The following is a 21,929-nucleotide window of genomic DNA, read 5'->3' as shown; positions in this document are numbered from 1 at the left end:
GAAATGATTAGCTGTTCACAGCATAAATGCGTATTCTGCAAATTGTATTAACTGGGTAGACTGAGGCTGATATCGAATGCTAGTTATCTTCAGAGTAGACTTGTTGAAATAAATGGACCTTAACTTAAGCCCATCGATCTCTTTGAGCTTACCTTACCTGGATATCACCCTGGGTAAAATCCCCTAAAGGGACTGGTAGCAAAATTCTGAGGAACATCTTTAGAAAATATACATGTAGTTATTTAATTAGAGGATTTTGCATGTTTGATTATAGTGTGATTATAAGTCCATTAATAGTAAAAGAGAACTTTTAGACCTGGAGCAAATTCAGAGAATGATGCCATTAAAGTTATGGTACTCACTCTGGAAGATGACTGGAAAAAACCAAAATGAAATGCCCTAGAGGTGTTACTGGACATTTAAAAAAAAAAATTATTTCTGTTTCGATTGCGTCAGACCAACACACCTGAATCTAAAACCAGATGAAGGTTTCATTTTTGGAATAATAAATTTAAATTTTCAGAGTTGTTTTTACAGTTATATCAAAAATTACTGATTTGGTTATACTATTAGAAATACATAGACCAATAATTATGAAATTATTGTGAGGTTTAACAAGTTAACTGTTTATATTTGGACAACTTTTTAGCTGTACTTTATTGGAAGGAGAAAAATAATTATTTTCTTAATGACAATTTAAACAATTTATTTAACTAAAACAGTAACATTATATCATATGTATCCATCTTTGTTAACTGACTCAGTTTTAGTACACATGAAAAACTTAAACAAATCCTTATTTCCTGACTAATAGCCTTTGGACTATAATGTAACTTAAATAGAAAGCTATATTTAGAAAGATTTTTCCTCCAAAAGCATTTTATTTTAAAAATCCAATTTATATATATATATATATATATTTGCTTTCGTAGATTTTCACGGGTACAGGAATGCAGGTTTTGGTGTCCTCGGGTGTCTTCCCGTGTAAAAGTTGGGGTGTCTAGGCGACGTTTCGACGAGGTCTCACTCGTCATCTTCAGGCTGGTGCTTTCGGCTTCTTGTTACTGGAACAGAGCGGGATCTCAATGTTTGAGTTCCTATAAATACTGTAGAGGGGGTGTGGTGTCTAGCCTCCAATGTTCTGGGCAGAGAGGAAGTTCCCAGGCTAGTGTGCCTTTTCTTCTTTTGTTCCTTAATTACTTGAGAGATACCTTGAGTGATTTCTTGAGTGATATCCTGAGTACCACTTAGGTGGGTCATTAGGTGTGGATTAGTTGCTAAAGTCTTTGTGTCTTGACCTCTTGAACTTTGTGAAGAGTTTTCCTGAGAAGATGGCTGTATTGCACTTAGTTGTGCTTTGGCTTGGCTTCGTGTATAGGGGCGAGCTGTGGTTTTGTGGCTTGTGTCAGCCAGATCTGTGTAGGGATTGCAGGGGGGTGCAGCATCCGGAGGTGCCACCATGGATTGGCTACTGGATGGTGTCAGTAATTCATCTGTGGAGAGGGTCTGGGTTTGGGTCTGGTGTGGTTGATTGGTGTTGGCGTTCTGTGTGCCTCTGGATCTGGTGTCAGTTTTTGTGGGGAGGGCTAATTTCCAGATGTCTGGCAAGCGGGATGTGTCGTCACGCTTGTTCATGTTGTGAGGGTGTTTCTCTATCTCGATGGCTTCCATGATTATTCTCTTGTGGTGATGTTCCGTGTTAAAGAGCAATTTGGAATCTGCAAAATTAATTTCGTGTCCTGTTTCTTTCATGTGTTGGAAAAGAGAGGAAGTTTTTTCTTCTTTTTTGACGGCATTCTTGTGTTCTGCGATACGTGCATCCCCAGAGAAAAATCATCCAGATGCCCCAAACTCTACGGCCTCCCCAAGATACACAAAGAAGGAACACCACTCAGACCAATAGTCAGCTCCATAGGCTCACCTCTACAAAATCTCGCTAAATTTCTCGCCAAGCAACTTCAGCCCTATGCAGAATCCATCTCTTCACACGTACCAAACTCCTTCCAGTTCATAGAAACAATAAAGAAGCAAAACCTACATCCTAATGACCTACTTGTGAGCTTCGATGTTGTATCTCTCTTCACACAAGTGCCCATTAATGAAGCCTTGACAGCTATTCAAAACAAATACAATCCCCCCGAATACATCTTGGACCTGACCAACCACTGCCTAACCAACACGTACTTCATCCACAATGGACAAAGATACAAACAGATAGAAGGAGCACCTATGGGATCACCCCTCTCACCGGTCATCGCAAACCTGTACATGGAACACTTTGAAACCAATGCTTTAGACAAGTCAGAACACAAACCCAAACTTTGGCTCAGATATGTTGACGACACCTTTGTAATTTGGCCACACGGGAAGGAAAAACTGGATAGCTTCCTCACACATCTCAACAACTTACACCCCAAAATACAATTCACTATGGAAATAGAAGCCAACAACCAACTTCCCTTCCTTGACGTCCTAATCTACAAAAAACCTGATGGCTCCCTAGGACACACTATCTACCAGAAAAAAACACACACCAACCGCTACTTACATGCACAATCACACCACCACCCTGCACAAATAAACTCCGTAGCCAAGACTCTCATCTCCAGAACCAAACGCCTGGCTGACAAAGACCACTTGACAACTGAGTTACAGAATCTCTCAAATGTGTTAATTGCCAATGGATACCAGCAAAACAGGATTACGAAGCTAATCCAAAAGGAAACACCCCCCAAAAACCAAGACACAGAAGAAAACAATGGCATGGCCCTCCTTCCTTATATCAAGGGCACTACAGATAAAATTAGCAAAATCCTCCATAAACACAATATCAAAACAGCCTTTTGCACCAACCAAAAAATAGCCAATATCCTCAGAAACCCCAAGGATAAAATCCAGTTGGAAAACCAAGGGATCTATGAAATACCCTGCAAAGTCTGCCCAGCCACGTACATTGGACAAACAAACAGACGAATAAATGCACGTATCGCAGAACACAAGAATGCCGTCAAAAAAGAAGAAAAAACTTCCTCTCTTTTCCAACACATGAAAGAAACAGGACACGAAATTAATTTTGCAGATTCCAAATTGCTCTTTAACACGGAACATCACCACAAGAGAATAATCATGGAAGCCATCGAGATAGAGAAACACCCTCACAACATGAACAAGCGTGACGACACATCCCGCTTGCCAGACATCTGGAAATTAGCCCTCCCCACAAAAACTGACACCAGATCCAGAGGCACACAGAACGCCAACACCAATCAACCACACCAGACCCAAACCCAGACCCTCTCCACAGATGAATTACTGACACCATCCAGTAGCCAATCCATGGTGGCACCTCCGGATGCTGCACCCCCCTGCAATCCCTACACAGATCTGGCTGACACAAGCCACAAAACCACAGCTCGCCCCTATACACGAAGCCAAGCCAAAGCACAACTAAGTGCAATACAGCCATCTTCTCAGGAAAACTCTTCACAAAGTTCAAGAGGTCAAGACACAAAGACTTTAGCAACTAATCCACACCTAATGACCCACCTAAGTGGTACTCAGGATATCACTCAAGAAATCACTCAAGGTATCTCTCAAGTAATTAAGGAACAAAAGAAGAAAAGGCACACTAGCCTGGGAACTTCCTCTCTGCCCAGAACATTGGAGGCTAGACACCACACCCCCTCTACAGTATTTATAGGAACTCAAACATTGAGATCCCGCTCTGTTCCAGTAACAAGAAGCCGAAAGCACCAGCCTGAAGATGACGAGTGAGACCTCGTCGAAACGTCGCCTAGACACCCCAACTTTTACACGGGAAGACACCCGAGGACACCAAAACCTGCATATATATATATATATATATATATATATATATATAATCTGATTTTTAATTTTTCCCCATTGATTTTTATCCACCCTGATATATAAGAAGAAAAGAAATTATGGAATTTTGGCCCAATATGTGATCACAATGGAGAGACTTCAGTACGGAATAATAGTGATGGGAATTAATGGAGGTAAAGTTAAAAGCAAAATATGGTTGAAATTTATCAATAATAATAACAATTAGGGAAAAAGAAATGATTGATTCTGAGACACCTTGACTTAAAAGAAATATTGTTTAACAGAAGGTGGAGAAGATAGAATGTTAGAGAGAGAGAGAGAGAGAGAGAGAGTGTGAGTGTAACACGCTGATGGAAAATTGGAAGTTTTGCTTTTGTATCTTTTTCTAATGTTTCTTTTTCTCTTATTTTTTTCACTCTCTTTTTTCTTTCCTTTTATTGTCCGTTTCATTTTTGTTTCCCTTTTTGTTTTTTGTATGTTCTTCTTTCTTGGAAGTCCTGTGTCTGGGGCCTTTATTAAGGTCTAGAGATTGTATATTCATGGTGGGTGGTTGATGGAGGACCCTGGGTGAGAGACAGGGAAATGTTGGTCTCCCAGGGTGAGCGCCTGGGAGATCAAAGGAAAGATCCCAGTTAATAGCTGGTAGTCTTTCCCTCTATGGCAGCCCCTTGGTGAGAAGGAGGGAAGCTGAGGATAGGGAAGAACTTTATGGAGATAGCGAAACAGGAGCACAGATCCTAGAGATCAGATCAAGGATGCAAAGTACTGAGGTAGTACAAAAGTTCCTGTTTTAATGTGTCCTGAAATATTGTCTTTATCTCTTTGTAGGAAAATGTATATACGACCACCATGCAAAACTGTAAAACTATTTTTAGCTCATTTCTAAAATAGATTTTCTCGAAACCAAAAATAAGCTGTGCATCTTTTCAACAAATGTGTCATTGCTTAGCAAACTGTACACTTCATAGAAGTCAACTCCTAGAGGCCAAGGTCCCTTCACTGCCCCCCAAATAAAATATTTGAGGAGGCCGCCCCCCCCCAAAGTTGATGGATATTGCCATTCAAATGCTGTGCATGTGCTGTGTCTTGTGATCGACTAAGTGGGGCAGGGCTCACCTGCCTCCCCCCAATATTTTACTCAAGTTGGCTTTCCTGGCACACTTTAACATGCTACTTTTTCCTGTTGAATTGGAGATAATCTTAATTAAAGAGAAAAGCAAGTGAAGTCTCTAAAAGGAAGAAAAAGATGAAAGACAGGTAATTAGAGGATTAGTTTAATTAAATCTGTTGGCTGGAGGTTAAATCTGTCCATTTTGAAATTAATTAAGTCTATTATATGTGATGGGTTGTATAGTTGTAGCTTGCAGAAAGAAAACACCTAGGAAGTGGTAACAGAATGTCCTATAGGTAGCAATATTATTTCTATAGGGCTTTTTACCATCTGCCCTTTCCATTGAGATTCAGTTGCCTGAAATTCAGTCTGTTTTGTATTTCTTTCACAGTCCTTCTTACAATATTGCCCACAGTAACTTAAGCAGTGGGGCTTATTCACGGCGATGCAGCGTCAGATTTCAGGAATGCAAAGGACCAGGTGTGCAGCTTGGGGTGCTGGTGGAGTCATTGTTGTCTGGGCAGGCAAAGATAGTGGCAGTGGCCAGGAGTGCATTCTCCCAACCCAGGCTTGTATGCCAGCTGTATCCCTATCTGGAGCAGCAGGGCCTGGCCTTAGCCAGGATGCTAATAATGGAGGCTTGTATTCTGATCATGTGGTACCACTTTGGTGCCAGTTGCACTGGCTGCCAGTGAATTTAGAGGCCTAAGGACCCCCTACTTCGTTATGACCCTACCTAAAATATAAGTTCCTGTTTGCATGCACAACAGTGAAATTGCTTGGGTTGGCAAGCAAAAGAAATGGGACCTTCTTGGTGGCTGCCGCGTAGGTGTGGAACTCTTGCAGTTCACATTCACTTGGCTCCTTACGTTCTGGCATTCAAGAAGGATTTATCTTTTGACTGACCTTTCCCTAAGAGAATTGTGGTGATCTAACGCAGTAACTCTCAAGGCTCTCTTTGTATCTACTCAGTGCTTCATACTCTGCCTGATATTCTATTTTTAAATCTGTTCCATCTGAATCAGGAGAGGCGGATAAGGTGCTAGATTGATGCTTGAAGGCGGTGATGGGCTGGATTTGGATCAGTAAATTGAAGCTGAATCCTCAAAAAACAGATGTGTTACAGGTTCTTCATTCTGGGAGGTAGGAATATAGACTGTTCTGGATGGAATTGCGCTCCCCCAGAAGCAGCAGGTTAGGGGGTACTACTGGATCCAACATTGTCACTGGAGGCTCTGGTTGCCAGGGTGGCTAAGAGTGCTTATTTCCAGCTATGACTGGTTCATCAGCTATGGTCCTTTTTGGACAAAGATGACTTGGCTGCTGTACTCCATGCTCTGGTAACCTCCAGATTGGACTATTGCAATGTGCTTTACATGGGGCTGCCCTTGAAGAAACTTCAGCTGGTGTAAATTGTGGCAGCCAGGTTACTGGCTGTCTGTCCATTTAGAATTCATATAACCCCTGAGTTAAAACAGCTGCACCAGTTGGGCTTCTTTCTAGGCCTGATTTAAAGATGCTCACATTAGTTGTTTAAAGCACTCAACAATTTAGGCCCCAAGTATCTTAATGAGCATATCCAACCCTATCAACCTTCTTGGGCATAAGGCGCTGCAGAAGTGGCCGTCCTGGGAGCTCCACCACCCACAGGACTGCAGGGGGTGGTGCCCTGGGCCATAAATTGGGGAACTCCCATCCTATAAATATTTGTGCTTGGCTTTCTCATCCTCTTGCCCCTTTGTTGAGCCACATGTAGGGAAAGTACCTTTAGGGAACTGCCTTTAAAATAATAAGTTTTGCATGAAGATTTTGGTGTTGAGGCAAACATCATGGTCGACACCCAGTTGTTGCTTGTTGTTACATATTTGTTTGTTTCTCCTAGCAGAAAAAGTTGTAAATTTCCTATTAAGGGTTTTTTTTTGGGGGGGAGGGATTTGGTGTGGTGGTTTTATAAATTCTGGTTTTCTTTAATTTTAAGTGAATGTGTTTATTTTCTTTCAAAAGAAAAAAAAGAAAAGAAAAGAAAAGAAAAGCAGAAGATGTGGGGCTTTTAGAGCAGAATTCAGTATCTCATATTAGTAGCTGTTAACTGGAAATGACATTGATCTGCCATTAAGAAGGATTATTCAATTCTAAAAATTATGCTTTTAAGTAACATGAATAAATTTAGCTAATGTGTCATTTCAATTAAAGGTGATTATAGCACTGGCAAAGTAATTCTATTTTTTAAATAAGTGAAATGTTGAAGTTAATCCTATTAATGTTGTGTTATCTTTTCCAATACATGTCATGTTTAAGTGACATAGTAAATCACTGATATTTAAAAAAATCTCTCTCAGCTTTTGTAAACTGAGTGAATGTGCACAAAGGGCTGGTCAGGCGGATAAGAAAAGGTAATGTTTTTAATATACTTAACTTTTGTGGAAAGTGTATACATTTTCTCCATATGAAAAAAGAGCTAGCTATACTCATTTCTTCTGCTGCCAGCTTCTTGCCAGGATATCACTGACAGGTTTTCATTACCTCACAAATTAGGTTGGCACACTCTTACCTTAATGTCTCTGCCATCTGCATTTGTGGCTTCTCATAACCTGTGTTTGGAAGAATTCTACTACATGTGTCTTTAATGTTTTATTTATTTAATAAAGTATTCATATATTAAAGGTAAAGGGACCCCTGACCGTTAGGTCCAATTGCGGACGACTCTGGGGTTGCGGCGCTCATCTTGCTTTACTGGCCGAGGAGCCTGCGTTTGTCCGCAGACAGCTCCCGGGTCATGTGGCCAGCATGACCAAGTCACTTCTGGTGAACTAGAGCAGCGCACAGAAACACTGTTTACCTCCCTTCCGGAGCGCTACCTATTTATCTACTTGCACTTTGATGTGCTTTTGAACTGTTAGGTGGGCAGGAGCTGGGACCGAGCAACAGGAGCTCACCCTGTCGCAGGGATTCGAACCGCTGACCTTCTGATCGGCAAGCCCTAGGCTCTGTGGTTTAGACCACAGCGCCACCTGAGTCATATATTACTCTCTCACAATACATTAGGGCTCTGTACATAAAATATTTAAAAATAATATGAAGCAACCATAGGCCTGTCAGCATAGAAAAGCCTTCAAAAGTCAAAAGTGGGGGTATCTGCCAGATCTCTGTTGGAAGAGTGTTCCACAGCATGGGACTGGTACACTAAATGCCCAACTTCTAGTTGAGGCCAGTGACCTTCTGTAACATGGTGGACAACTAACAGCACTTCTCTGGGTGGTCTTGAATGATCTGGGAGATGTTCAAGTTTCAAGGAAAAAATGTTTGCCCTAAAGATCAGTGGGTTTCAGACTGCATTACACAAAACCCGAGTGTTCTTTGGATGCCTTTCGGGGGACCCTCAGTTAAAAAATAATCAAAGATGGCCGGGTGTCCCTGAAAGTCAGCTTGCTCCCTGTTGCCATTTTAAGGTATGTTATTTATTTATTAAATTTATATACTGCCCTATACCCACAGGTTTCAGGGCGCTTCACAGAATAAAATCAAAATATAAAACCACAAAATACACAATCAAAATAAAAAACAACAACCTGTGTGTTAAGCCATGTTCTCTGTTTACACGAAAAAGCCAATCAGTTTTAGTCAGTGCCCTGCATGAACTGTATATCCTCATACATGTGCCAGACGTTTCAGCAACAAACTAGGGATCCATGGTACACAATGGTAAAAAAAAGCCAATGCAATTCTGGGCTGCATCAATAGGAGTATAGCATCTAGATCAAGGGAAGTAATAGTGCCACTGTATTCTGCTCTGGTCAGACCTCACCTGGAGTACTGTGTCCAGTTCTGGGCACCACAGTTCAAGAAGGACACTGACAAACTGGAACGTGTCCAGGGGAGGGCAACCAAAATGGTCAAAGGCCTGGAAACGATGCCTTATGAGGAACGGCTAAGGGAGCTGGGCATGTTTAGCCTGGAGAAGAGGAGGTTAAGGGGTGATATGATAGCCATGTTCAAATATATAAAAGGATGTCACATAGAGGAGGGAGAAAGGTTGTTTTCTGCTGCTCCAGAGAAGCGGACACGGAGCAATGGTTCCAAACCACAAGAAAGAAAGATTCCACCTAAACATTAGGAAGAACTTCCTGACAGTAAGAGCTGTTCGACAGTGGAATTTGCTGCCAAGGAGTGTGGTGGAGTCTCCTTCTTTGGAGGTCTTTAAGCAGAGGCTTGACAACCATATGTCAGGAGTGTTCTGATGGTGTTTCCTGCTTGGCAGGGGGTTGGATTCGATGGCCCTTGTGGTCTCTTCCAACTCTATGATTCTATAAATTCCATATATGTATAAGTATAATGAAATTAATTTGATGAGAATTGGATAGGAGTGAATAGAATAGTTTTGTTGGATCTAGTCCATCATCACATTTCTGACAGTGTCCAATAGTTACAGGGCAAGAAGGTTACAGCCATTTCATGCTGCTGCTCCCCAGCGCCTGTTACTCAGAGGGATTCTGCTTTGAACTTGAAGGTTCCATATAGACTTCATGAGTATTGGTTAATTCAACTACCATGCTTTTGAGATGGTGGCTCTCGCCACAGTTTGTGGCAAAAAAATATATTTATTACAGTGGTACCCTGTTTTGAGTCCGGGATCTGTTCTGGAGCCCCAGATGCTCCACAAAAGTTGATTCAAGATGGCGACAGAGACAACAGCCTAGTCAGGCTCCTCTGCTTTTAGTTAAGCTTTTAAGTAGTTTTTAAGTAGTTTTTAGCCACTTCCTGGTTTTAAACTCTCAATTTTAACGTCTTACCAGCTGTTTTACTACCTCCTCGCTTCTCTCTGTTTTTAGTTTATTGTTTTATTGTTTTACTGGAGAACGGCGGGGCGGAGCAGTGGGTTGAGCGAAGCCACTTTCTACCTCCGAATAGCGAAGCCCCAGGCTCGCAGAGAAAGCACCTCGCTCTCAAGTTAAAGAAATCTGGACCATAAACCGAAGCCTGGGAGCAACAAGGAGAACCTGGTGAGAGAAAAAATCTTTCGTGGAGTACAGAGCTGCAATTCCGGTATGATGGCGTCCAGCACTCTACTAACATGAGCTCGTCGATTTTATCTTTTATTCTTTCTTACTCCTTTTAAAGACTATTTTAATGAACATTGAGCTTAGATAAATCTAAGCATCCCACCGCATTCTATCTCACTTTCTGTACTCCTGACTCTTCTTGGAAGTTAAAAGCTGAATTGACTATCTTATCGCATTGCGAAGAGTTTACAGGAAGATCCTTGGGATGTTTCCACCACAAGTTTGGAGGCACAGACGGAGCATAATTTAGTGTTATGCCAGTAATCCGTGGCACATTACTCCCCCTTGAATAGGATACTTTCAAGGAAAACACTCCCTCGACTCTTTGAAATACCTAGGGAAGATAGAAGAGTGAGGTAAAGAGAGAGATGACTCAGCAATTTGACAGCCCCACTGTTGCGAGGAGGGGGGTTGGAAAACGCTGCAGAGAATCTGAGGACTTAGAGGAAATGACATGTTTGCCCCTCACTAAGCAAACTAAAATCAGCGAATTCTTTTATGGAAAAACAAAGGACATTTATAATATACCGACTTCAAATAGCTTCTCTCCACTAGCAGAGATAATTGATAAGGAAACTACACCAAAGGAACTATCTGCTAAACAACCCACTAACCCCTCAAGCAACACCATCACAAGACCAAAGGGTCCTAAAAGGGTTCCAACTATGCCCATTCAGGCGGAAGACTGCATCAGAGAACAAGAAAACCATCTCTCTGAATTACTACTTGAACACTCTACAACATTAGACCTAGTGGCTAAAACCGTGGACTATATCTTTAAATATATAAGAGAAATCAAAGGTTGTATCCTTTGTATCCCCAAAAGCTAATGACCCGTAGATGCTTCACCGGAGGATAGGGCCGAACCAACACTCAGAGCACCTGTCCTACTGCGCTCACCTTCGCAGACTGGCTCCAAATTTGAAAATGAACAAACTATGGAAGAACTACACACCATATCTTCCTATAATCTCTCACTGCAAGCCACTAGACTCTGTTTAATTATCCTCCCCTTCAAAGGTCAGGTTGTTAACTGGTCGTCCACACATGTCGCAAGAAGACATCTAGCTGAACTTTTGGGCCTAAATCCTCTTTCCATCGATCTGAAATCCACTGTCCACATTTACAGCAAGCCACACATGCAGAGGATACTGCTCACCTTCGAATCTAAAAAGTTTCCAACCTATATGATGTCCCTACGAAGCTCCCTGACTATGGAATTTTTATCACAAGAGTCTTTATCAACACTAAGATTTGCCCTCTTCTACCCTACTCTCCAGCTAAAAGGAAAGCAATTAAAAATGAGGGCACCCCACCTACTACGAGCTCTACATCTCCACCCTCAGACTTAATTAGTTGGACAGAGACCCCCACTCCCCTCCTATCAAAGGCTACTCATCTAGAGAATTCGATGGAGCAGGAGTTACTTATTTCCTTCTCCCATCTGCCAAAAGCCGAACAAACAGAGATAATGGACAGACTAGATGAGTTACTACTCTATCTTCGCAACTCTGAAGTCCTAGCGCCCACAAATGAGGCAAATACTCCACCTAACTTGGAGCGAAAAACGGGATATGAAACTCCTCAGGTCACGTCAGAGCACACACCCCTACTCTGCCCAACTGAAATCCACGCTGAAATCTCTGTGGCGCCCCTAATCACATTACCGGAGACTTTACCATCCAATGGATGCATCTTCCACGACTCCGGGAAAGTCCTTGATGCTATTGAAGAGACAAAATGACTCCCACCTCTATTACTATCCTGGAATGTTGCTGGATGGCAATCGAAAACAATGGACAAAGACGTTCTAACCTACTATTCACAGTTTAAGATCATCCTGCTCCAAGAAACCTGGATGCAAAATCCTTTTGATCTACACAATTATTTTGCTTTCCACTCCTGTGCCTCAATCGGCACAAAAGGCGGAAGACCGGCAGGTGGTTTGAGCACCTTCGTATTGACAGACCTAGGAACCCACCCTACCCAATTGAAAATCGATAAAAAATGGATTTTGGCTGTCAAAATATTCTCTACCCACTTTAAGATCATATGCATCAATGTTTATATCCACCCACTTATGAAACAAACTGATCTTAAAAACATCTGGAACGAACTGGAAGACTGCATTCTCCTTGTCTCAAATAAGTTTCCCTCTGCCTCCTTAATTATTGGTGGGGACTTTAATGCAAGATTAGGCCATTCAGACGAACAGCTAATCAACGAAAGTGGAATGGGTCCCCTAAATGCTAATGGTGAACATTGGCCCCTATTTAGACGTCATTCACTTGACCAGGTCACCAACTTTGCTGGTACATGTCTTTTTCTAATGGCACTTAGGTTAAACCTTGTTATTTTAAACGGCCTCTCCTCGGGAGACTGCCCTGGCCAATTTACTTATTGGTCAGGCTTAAGACATTCTGTTATTGACTACATTCTTGTCTCCCAAGAACTCTTTGATGAACATATTGAATTTACTGTAGATATAAGAACCGAAAGTGACCATTTACCCCTAAATCTTAAAAGGACTGAATTTTGGGAACCCTCTAGATGTGGGCTCGCCCCACAGACATCTGTTCCTAATGTTTTACAACAAATAGGCAGATCCGGAATTAAATGGTCCCCTTATGTTAATAACAACTTTAGCAATTGGACACAATCAATGGAAGGTCAACTCCTCTGGGCTGACCTGACCTCCAACGATATTGAAGAGACCTCCCCAATTGACCATTATAATACACTAATCCGAAAACTCCAACCGTTATTGTCAAGACTCAGGAGATCTAGCCACAATGAATTCCCTACCAACAAGAAATGGTTTGACCGCGAATGCACCCAGGCAAAACTTATACTCAGGGAATGCTTTAAGGTCTTTCAGCAAAATCCTAACCCTACTACTAAATTAGAGTTACAACTTAAAAAAAAGAACTACAAAGAGTTACTAAAAACCAAAAAAAGAACCGCAGACTCTCTCATCTGGCAGGCCCTCATAAAAGCATCAATAGAAAAAGACAATACCAGCTTCTGGAAAATTATCTCCAGTCAAATCAAAGCTCCTAACAAGGGCACAATAATCCCTGCAAATTTATGGGAAGAGCACTATAAAGTGCTGTTTAGGGAACATTGACCTCCTGCGCTACTTAACATCCCTTTAGATAATGATACACCATGGCCCCCAACATCTGAAACTGAAATCACTTCGTTAATTCTACAAATGAAATCTGGCAAAGCCCCAGGAAGTGATTTCATTGTTGCTGAACTTCTGAAAGCGCAAATAAACTGGTGGGCCCCGGTTCTTGCAAATCTATTCTCATATATAAATAAGACAACTGAAATCCCTAAAGATTGGGGACTAGCTATAATTGTTCCTATATTTAAAAAGGGCAACCTCTCTGATCCATCTAATTATAGACCAATTAGTCTTCTGAATGTGATCTGCAAACTTTATACAAAACACCTATGCCTAAAATTGTGTGAATGGTTAGACCATAATGATTTGCTAGAAATTGAACAAGCAGGATTTACATCTGGACGTTCCACCATTGATCACTGCTTAGTGTTAGATTATTTTGTTTATAAGTATGTGAAACATTGGAAAAAGTCATTGTATGCGGCCTTTGTGGACCTAAAGGCAGCATTTGATTCTGTATCCAGGGGTAGGCTCTGGGCCAAATTGACCAATATGGGTATTAACAGAAGGTTATTACTTCTGATGATTAAGCTTCATGAGAACAATACCCTCCAGATAAGAATCACACAGGACGGCAGACTCTCTAGAGAAATCCCAGTCCAAAGAGGAGTTAGACAAGGATGCCTATTAGCCCCATTTTTATTTAACATCTATGTTAACTCCCTGGTCACATGCTGCCGTGAAATCGAAACCCATCCCCCCGTGTTCTCTAACGGCAGAAAAGTACCAGTTTTAATGTATGCGGATGACGCTGTTCTTCTCTCTCAAACCAAAGTGGGCTTGAAACGTGCCTTAGGAAAGTTTAGTGACCAATGTAACACTGAGCTGTTAACAATTAACTTTGCCAAAACCAAAATTGTACATTTTAACCGCTCCTTCAGGAAAGATAATTGGAGCGTAAAGGGAAACGCCATTGAACAGACTAAGATCTTCCAATACCTAGGCATTACTTTCTCTTATAATGCCAAATTGTCAACACACCTGACCACATCAGCTATATCAGCAGGAAGAAGTGCAAATGCCATCCTTAGATTATTCAGAAGGAAAGGAGCTGGCTTCCTCCCGATGGCCCTTAAAGTTTTCCAGGCAAAATCGTTAGCCCAACTCCTGTATGGCTCTCAAATTAGCCCTTCTACCAACCTTAAGACTCTTGAAACAGTACAATCAAAATTCTTAAGATCATTATTTGCTACCCCAAAGCGTACACCTAATGCAGTCTTAAGGCAAGAGGCAGGACTGCCCAGAGTGGAATTAAAAGTCTGGGAGCAAGCAATATCCCTCTGGTTGAAAATCCATTACAATCCTAAGGGACTGTTACCTTACTTCCTGGCTGCAGTTCCCTATCCCCCTTGGCTTATGCAAATAACTAACAAGATCAAACAAATTGGCCTAAACCCTGAAAATCTTCTTATTGGAACTCTGAACAAGGCTAAAGTAATTATCACTCAGAGACTCTACGATGTCGAATTACAACAAGAAGACGCCCTACTCCCGGAGACGTATAGATCTTTAAAAGCTTGGTCTAATTTTTCAGCTGCCCCTTACTTAACTAACATCACTAACGAAGCTTATAGATGGGCTTTCTCCAGAGCCCGCTTTGAGACAATGCCCTCAGCAGTGCTGTACGGCAAATTTACGCGGGTACCAATGCATGCGCGTCTCTGCCCCTGTATGTCTAATAAGGTAGAATCTGTCACTCACATCCTTCTATTTTGCGAATTCTATAGTGAAGAACGAGTTCAACTTATTTTGCCGCTTTTATCAAAATTTATACCCCTTCAACATTATTTGGAATCCTCCCCCGAAATTCTACGAAAATACCTTCTGGAAGATTCCTCAAGCTCAATATCATATGAGGTGGCCAAATTTTGCACTTTAGCAATCAGGAAGCGTAAATCTCTTTTGTTGAATGGCACACTGCGAAGCTCCCTTGTGTAATAATTTTCTTTTTTTTTTCTTCTTGATGCTGTTGTTGATTTCCTTTTGTTTGATCTTGTGGTGTTCTGTGTCACTGGCTTTTGCCGCAATAAAACTTGACTTGGAAACTTGACTTGAAAGGGATGTTGACATAAAAGTGCTGTTCTGCGCGAAGCGCGATTTAGCGCTTCTGCGCATGTGGCAAACCGAGAAGTAACCTGTTCCGGTACTTCTGAGTTTGCTGCGGATGTTCGCCGAAATGGACGGTCGACGGGGCAGACGTTTGCAGAGGTATTACTGTATTTATTTATTAAATTTGCATACCACCCTTCATCCACAGATTACAGGGCAGCTCACATAGGGATTCCATAGGAGAGGGAGCTTATTGCATCTCTAAAGTTGGTAAGCTCCCTGCCACTTCCTCAGCTGTCAGAACTACTCACCAGTTTGCTGCCGCCGTGTGATAAGGCTCATTGGCCCAGCAGTCTCACCCACCCACCAAATGGAGTGATTGCTTATTGGGAAATGATATCCACTGAGATGAAAAAGGTGTTTAAAACAACTTTCCTAAAAAACCCCTAGAGGCATCTCTGTTAGGAATTGTTCAGACAGAAGTTCCCAGGAGTCAGAAGAACTTATTCATGTACGCAACAACAGTGGCTCAGATCTTGTTAGCCCAAAAATGAAAAGTGAGAGAGGTCCCTAGTAAGTAGGATTGGCAGTTTAAGTTGATAGAATATGCAGAATTAGCAGACCTAAGAAGTAGAATAAGAGAACAAGAAGAACAGGTATTAAAAGAGGAGTGGAAATGTTTTGTTGAGTATATTGAAAATAATTGTATAATAAAAATAAAAACGCTGGCTGTATTAAAGGAATTAAAAAGTACAGTCATACCTCGGGTTACAGACGCTTCAGGTTCCGTGTTTTTGGGTTGCACACCACGCCGAACCCGGAAGTACCGGAACGGGTTACTTTTGGGTTTTGGCGCATGCGCAGAAGCACCAAATCACAACCCACGTGTGCGCAGACATGGTGCTGCGGGTTGCGAATGCTGCGGGTTGCGAACGTGCCTCCCACACGGATCATGTTTGCAACCCGAGTGTCCACTGTATAACATATTTTGAACTGATAGGAGAATTAAATTAGATAGGTATATTAAAATATGCAAGAATGGTGTATTAAAATATGCAAGAATGGAGTTAAATGAACCTTGGAAGCAGGTATATTAAAATATGCAAGAATGGAGTTAAATGAACCTTGGAAAGGGAGGGAGGTCAATGAATGTATGGTATCATAAAAGATGTTTAATTTGAAAATTTAATAAAAATTACTAATAAAAAAACCCTAAATGGAGTCATTGCTAATGATCATATGCTTTAAGAGAATGTTCCTGAATGGTGATTCTTGGAGCTGCGCTGCCCTAGATCAGTGTGTAACAGCCATCATACTGACCTTCTCAGATAGTCCCTATTGACACTTGCTGGGACAGTTGGAAGGGTATAGAGCAGCCTTTCTCAACCTGTGAGTCCCCAGATGTTGCTGAACTACAACTCCCATCACCCCTAGCTAGCAAGGCCAGAGCTCAGGGATGATGGGAGTTGTAGTCCAACAACATCTGGGGACCCACTGGTATAGAGAAACCCAGATTCTTATGCAGTAAATTTTAAAAGTAAGAATGTTATGATATGACACAGTTTGGTTTGAAAATAGTTACCTGGGTGAAGAAGAAAAAACCTTAGCCTTTTATGCTCCCAATTTAGAGCCTGAGAGTTTTATTGTGAGTTCTGCTGACAGCCTGCTCAAGTGCCATTTAAACTGTCAGTTGCTAAGGAGGATTATGTAAGTTGAGGTTTCAGTTAAACAGTTGAACCCCTTCATTCAAGGCAAGAACATCCAAAATGGCCAGTTTAAGATTGGTCCATTAGGACAGTGTTTCCCAACCGGTGTTCCGCGGCACACTAGTGTGCCGCGAGAAGTTGCCGGGTGTGCCGTGGGAGGGAGGCGGGCGAGTCGGGCTGCTTTAGCCCCCCGCGACCCTCTCCCCGCTGGAGAGGTGACGCGCGCCTATGGCAGGAGCCTCCATAGGTGCGCGTCACCTCTCCAGCTGGGAGAGCACGCACGGGGCTAAAGCAGCCCCCCGCGACCCTCTCCCCGCTGGAGAGGTGACGCGCGCCTATGGCAGGAGCCTCCATAGGCGCGCGTCACCTCTCCAGCTGGGAGAGCACGCACGGGGCTAAAGCGCGACCGTCTCCCGGCTGGAGACGCGGGGCTGGGGCGGGGGAAGCCCGAGCTTCCCCCTCCCCCAGAACGGGACCCAGAGCTCTGGGAGCTTGCGGGGCTGGGGGAGGAGGAAGCCCTCCGCCAGCCTCTAAACCATGTCGGGAGACAGCGGGTGGGCGCGCTACGCCTCTCCCGCTGTCTCCCGAGTTTGCGGGGCTGGCGACGGGGAGGAGCAGGCTTCTCCCCCCGCCAGCCTTCTAACCAAGTCGGGGGACAGCGGGATGGCGGCGTTCCTTCGGAGGACGCCCCGTGCTCCGCGCTGGTGTTGGCCAGCCTTGCGCACCCAGGGGATCTCCCCCCAGGAGCGCAAGGCTTGCGGGCGGCGCAGAGCACGGGGCGCCCTTCGGAGGACGCCCCGTGCTCCGCGCTCGTGTTGGCAAGCCTTGCGCACCCGGGGGGGGGCGCGTGGGGCGCCCTGAAACAGAGGGTTCCCCATGCTGCGGACTGTAGCCTGCCGCCCGATGCGCGGGGCGCCCTGAAGCAGAGCGCCCCTCGCGCCAGGCAGACATGGGCCAGCCCCACAAGCTCGGGGGACAGCGGGGAGGCGCAGCACCGCCATCCTACTGTTCCCCGACCTGGTTTTGGGGGGGGAAATAAAGGAAAAATTTTTTTCCTTTATTTCCCCCCCCCCCCAAAAGTAGGTGCGTCCTATGGGACGGAGCGTCCTAAAAATACGGTACTTACTATTTCATAATAAAGTAATTATAAAACACCGGTACTTTCTTTGTGTTTATTTGATGCCTATTAAAGAGAGTTACTTTATATATAGTCAATATAGGCACAGAGTTAATTTTTTAAACATTTTCTAATGGTGGTGTGCCTCGAGATTTTTTTCATTAAACAAGTGTGCCTTTGCCCAAAAAAGGTTGGGAAACACTGCATTAGGAGACCTTCCTCTGAAGAAGCCTGTGAATTAACTGTGGTGAAGCTAGGAAGGGGAATTGGTTTATGGATTTTTATAGGGATTAGAACTAAAACAAGTTCATAGAAACTTGCTTAAAGCAACAAAGTCACCATTTATGTTATGTAGCATCACCTTAAAAGTACGTGATAGTAACAGCTGGTAGCAACTGCCAACCCAATTATTATTATACCACTTGTATGTAATTAAATTTGTTATATAGGGTCTGTGTGCCTGTTTCCACCATTCACCAACCCCTTGCCATTCCCCTCACTTTAACATCCCACGCAACTACAGTCATACCTTGGGTTGAAGTAGCTTTGGGTCGAGCGTTTTTGGGTTGCGCTCCGCAGCGACCTGGAAGTAATGGGATGCGTTACTTCCGGGTTTTGATGCCTGCGCATTCGCAGACACTCAAAAGGACGTCACACGCATGCACGGAAGCGGTGAATTGCGACCCGCACACACGCAGATGCGGGTTGCGTTTGCTTCAGGATGCGAACGGGGCTCCGGAACAGATCCCGTTCGCATCCAGAGGTACCACTGTACTAAGCTTGTTTTTCACCTTCCCCAGCCCCATTTCTGAAGATACTTCTTTTCTACTCTGCAGCCCCGCTTTGCACACCTGTTTTCACCTCTCCCTCCCCATGTTCATGCCTCCTTCCCCTCCTTTTGTGCAATCACCCCATGGAGTCTCCTGCATCTTGCTCCTCCTTGCAACTACTAAGCCGCCATCCCTTCCTATTCTTCAAACCTTTTCATGCCTCTGCTTTCTTCAACCCCATTGCAACTCCCTTTGCACCCGCATTTTCACCTTCCTTTTTTCCTCCACCCTCCTCCTTTTCCCAACTCTCACACAGATCACCCCCATTTGTATGCCTTCTTTTCTCTTCTCTTCTGCACGCATCAGCCATTATCACTTTCACCCCCTTTTCTCCACCTCCTCCTTTTTTCAACTCTTCCTTGCCTACAGTCCACCACTCCCACTTCCACCCCTCCTCCTTTCTCCTTATCTGCAGCCAGCCCCTTTGTGCGCAAACTCCATGCTGTTCATGTTACTGTGAAGATGAATAGAATCTTAAGAGCAAGCCTGCCAGAAACAGTTAAGTTCACTTGCTGTGTGTTGGGCATATATGGGTGTTTGCTTGTTGTTAGAATATCTCTTCTAATTACTATCTTGAATCTGGAACTTCATGCTGAAGACAACATAGGGTACCAGGAATGCAGTGCATTGTGGGTGCCTTTGTTTAGAACTGCCATTTTCCTCTCAGTGTCCCTTCTCATTCCCATGCCATGTTATACAACTTTTGTTCAACTCCCTCAACCTGACTTCGTGCAAATCTAGGATTGTGGTGAAGCACTACAAATCCTCCAGGGAGGGTTATGCTCTGACTTCATGCAGATTGAGGATTCTGATGTGGCAGTACTTATGCATTTTTATGCATAAAGGAAAGTGTGTGTGAGAGAGTTTACAGTGCATTTGGACACCACTTAAGGTATCAAAACAAAATTTTGTATAATGGTTCCTGAGAGCAAAGAGCGGGTTTTTGTCTGTTTGGATACAATTGGACTCCATTCCGAATCAAGATGGCAGACTGAATCTTTCAGAAGTGCAACATTTTAACTAATTTCCAATTAAACTTTTTATTGCACTAGCCATAGGCCATGGCATCATTCAGAAGGAGAACAAAAAACAAACAAACAACAATAACCATAAAAATAATCAGGCACAGACATACAATAAAACCACGGTCACGGCTACTAAAATTATTTGTTGCATTAAATAGAATAGAATAGCAGAAGATTCTCAGGTAAGATGTGCCAAATTAAATATCCGAATCCCCTTTGCAGTTGACCGCTATTTTGTCTAGTTCCTTCCCCCTGATCTTAGCTGCCAGTGCATAGAGTGCGACTTTATAAGTAACAAAGTCGTCGGTGTTGCCATTTCACCCTTTCCACCCTATTCAAATGTGTTCCATTCGTAAACAGGGGTTTTATAAATCGGTCTCTTGGGTCTATATATAATGGGCACTGCAATAAATAATGGCACAGGTCCTTGATGCAGGGTTATCCACACAGACAGAGTCTTTCTTCGTAATGTTCTTTGCCATACCGTCCATCCAACACCGCCGAGGGCATCAATTGGAGTCGTAGTTCTGTAAAAGCTATTCTTAGTACGGCAAGTGGGAGCTTTGTCAGGTATCTGGCTCAGGCATGCTCCGTTTGGTAAGTAGGAACCATGGTGAGCTCTTGGTAGAAGCAGTCACGGTTAGATCCCTTTCTGCATCGGACCTAAAGAGACAGTCTCTTAAGTGCCTCTTATCCATCTTCATGCTCACCTGAAGATCTTGTAATTGATATTGGGACAAGAGGCGTTGGATACCAACCTTCCAGCATTTGGTCTGTTCCCGTTCTGTGTAAGATATAGCGGGGAATCTCTCCTCCAAAAGAGATTGAATTCTTTTCACATAATTTAGGCACAGGTAATCAATTCTAGCCTGTATTGTTGTCACGTCAGCTTCAGCACGAAGAAGAGCAGCTGGGGTCCCATTGGGGAGCGAGAGCACTTTCCTGAGGAATTTGTTCTGCACTATTTCCAAGGCTTTGTTAGCATTTGGGTCCATGCCCCATATCGCTACTCCACGGAGCATCTGGGAAACCACTTCTCTGGCAAAGATTTTCAGCACAGGTTCTAGTAATATTTTAACCACTGATTTCAAAACTGCAGTGACTTTTTAGAATTCCCAAGTAATGCTAGATAACAGGCCACCAGTTATAAATAAACAGCAATAAATTATTTTGGTTTGATTTCTAAGCACTAGTCTTTTGGTCAGTGTATCCTATGGCTACAGCCAGCTACTGGGTACAAGGAATGAAAAGGTGAATAAAGGTATTGAATGGAAATAAATGGTGGCAGTTGAACTGTAAAGGGATAAAGAAAGCAGGTGTTTTTTTTTTTAATATAAAGTGTTTGTGTGGAAGAGCCTACAGTGGATCTTGTGGATATTTTAAGTAATTTAAAAACAGAATAAGGATAAACACCATCCTGTGAACACCACTTGGCGGGATCACCGAGTAATCTTCCTTGGAAGGTCTTGACATAGGGGAATTGAAAGCCACACCTTGTATCAAATATTTTCTGTGTGTTTTCTAGCCCGGAAATGAACTCACATCAGAGCATTACTATATGCAAGCTTCATCTGTGGGGTTGCTCTACTATTTGTTCATTCCATATATGGCAAATCATTTTACTGACTTTCAGAAACATTTTATTATGTAAATTGATGATCCTGATTACTTAGTCCTTCCAGCATCATACACTCTAAAATTATGTATATGTGTGTGTTTATTTGAGCTCACTTATGTGAGATAAATATAATAATGAGGTCTCCATAGAGATATATTGGTAATTTTAAAATATGCAGAGCTGTGTGAGCAGTGATGAGGACAATCTATTTTGGGGGAAGATAATTACAGCATTACTGTAGAGAGTAGTTCTTTAAAAATAGCGGGCCTCAGATGGCGTGGGAGAAAGGTAATTAAGGCGTGAATAATAATGATAAATACTTTCCCCCTGTGCTGCTCTTTAACTACTCTACACATAGGCACATCCATTACAGGAAC

The 21,929-nt window shown here is 42.9% G+C and overlaps 1 protein-coding gene across 4 annotated transcripts in view; it reads left to right on the top strand.

Annotated features, from left to right (window-relative positions):
* RABGAP1L (RAB GTPase activating protein 1 like) overlaps positions 1–21,929 on the top strand; it is a 148,531-nt gene that overhangs the window by 43,650 nt on the left and 82,952 nt on the right. The window lies entirely within an intron of this gene.

The sequence above is a fragment of the Podarcis gaigeae genome, assembly GCF_964106915.1.
Source record: "Podarcis gaigeae genome assembly, chromosome: 6".
NCBI lineage: Eukaryota > Metazoa > Chordata > Lepidosauria > Squamata > Lacertidae > Podarcis > Podarcis gaigeae.
This window is presented reverse-complemented; position numbering and strand designations above follow the sequence as displayed.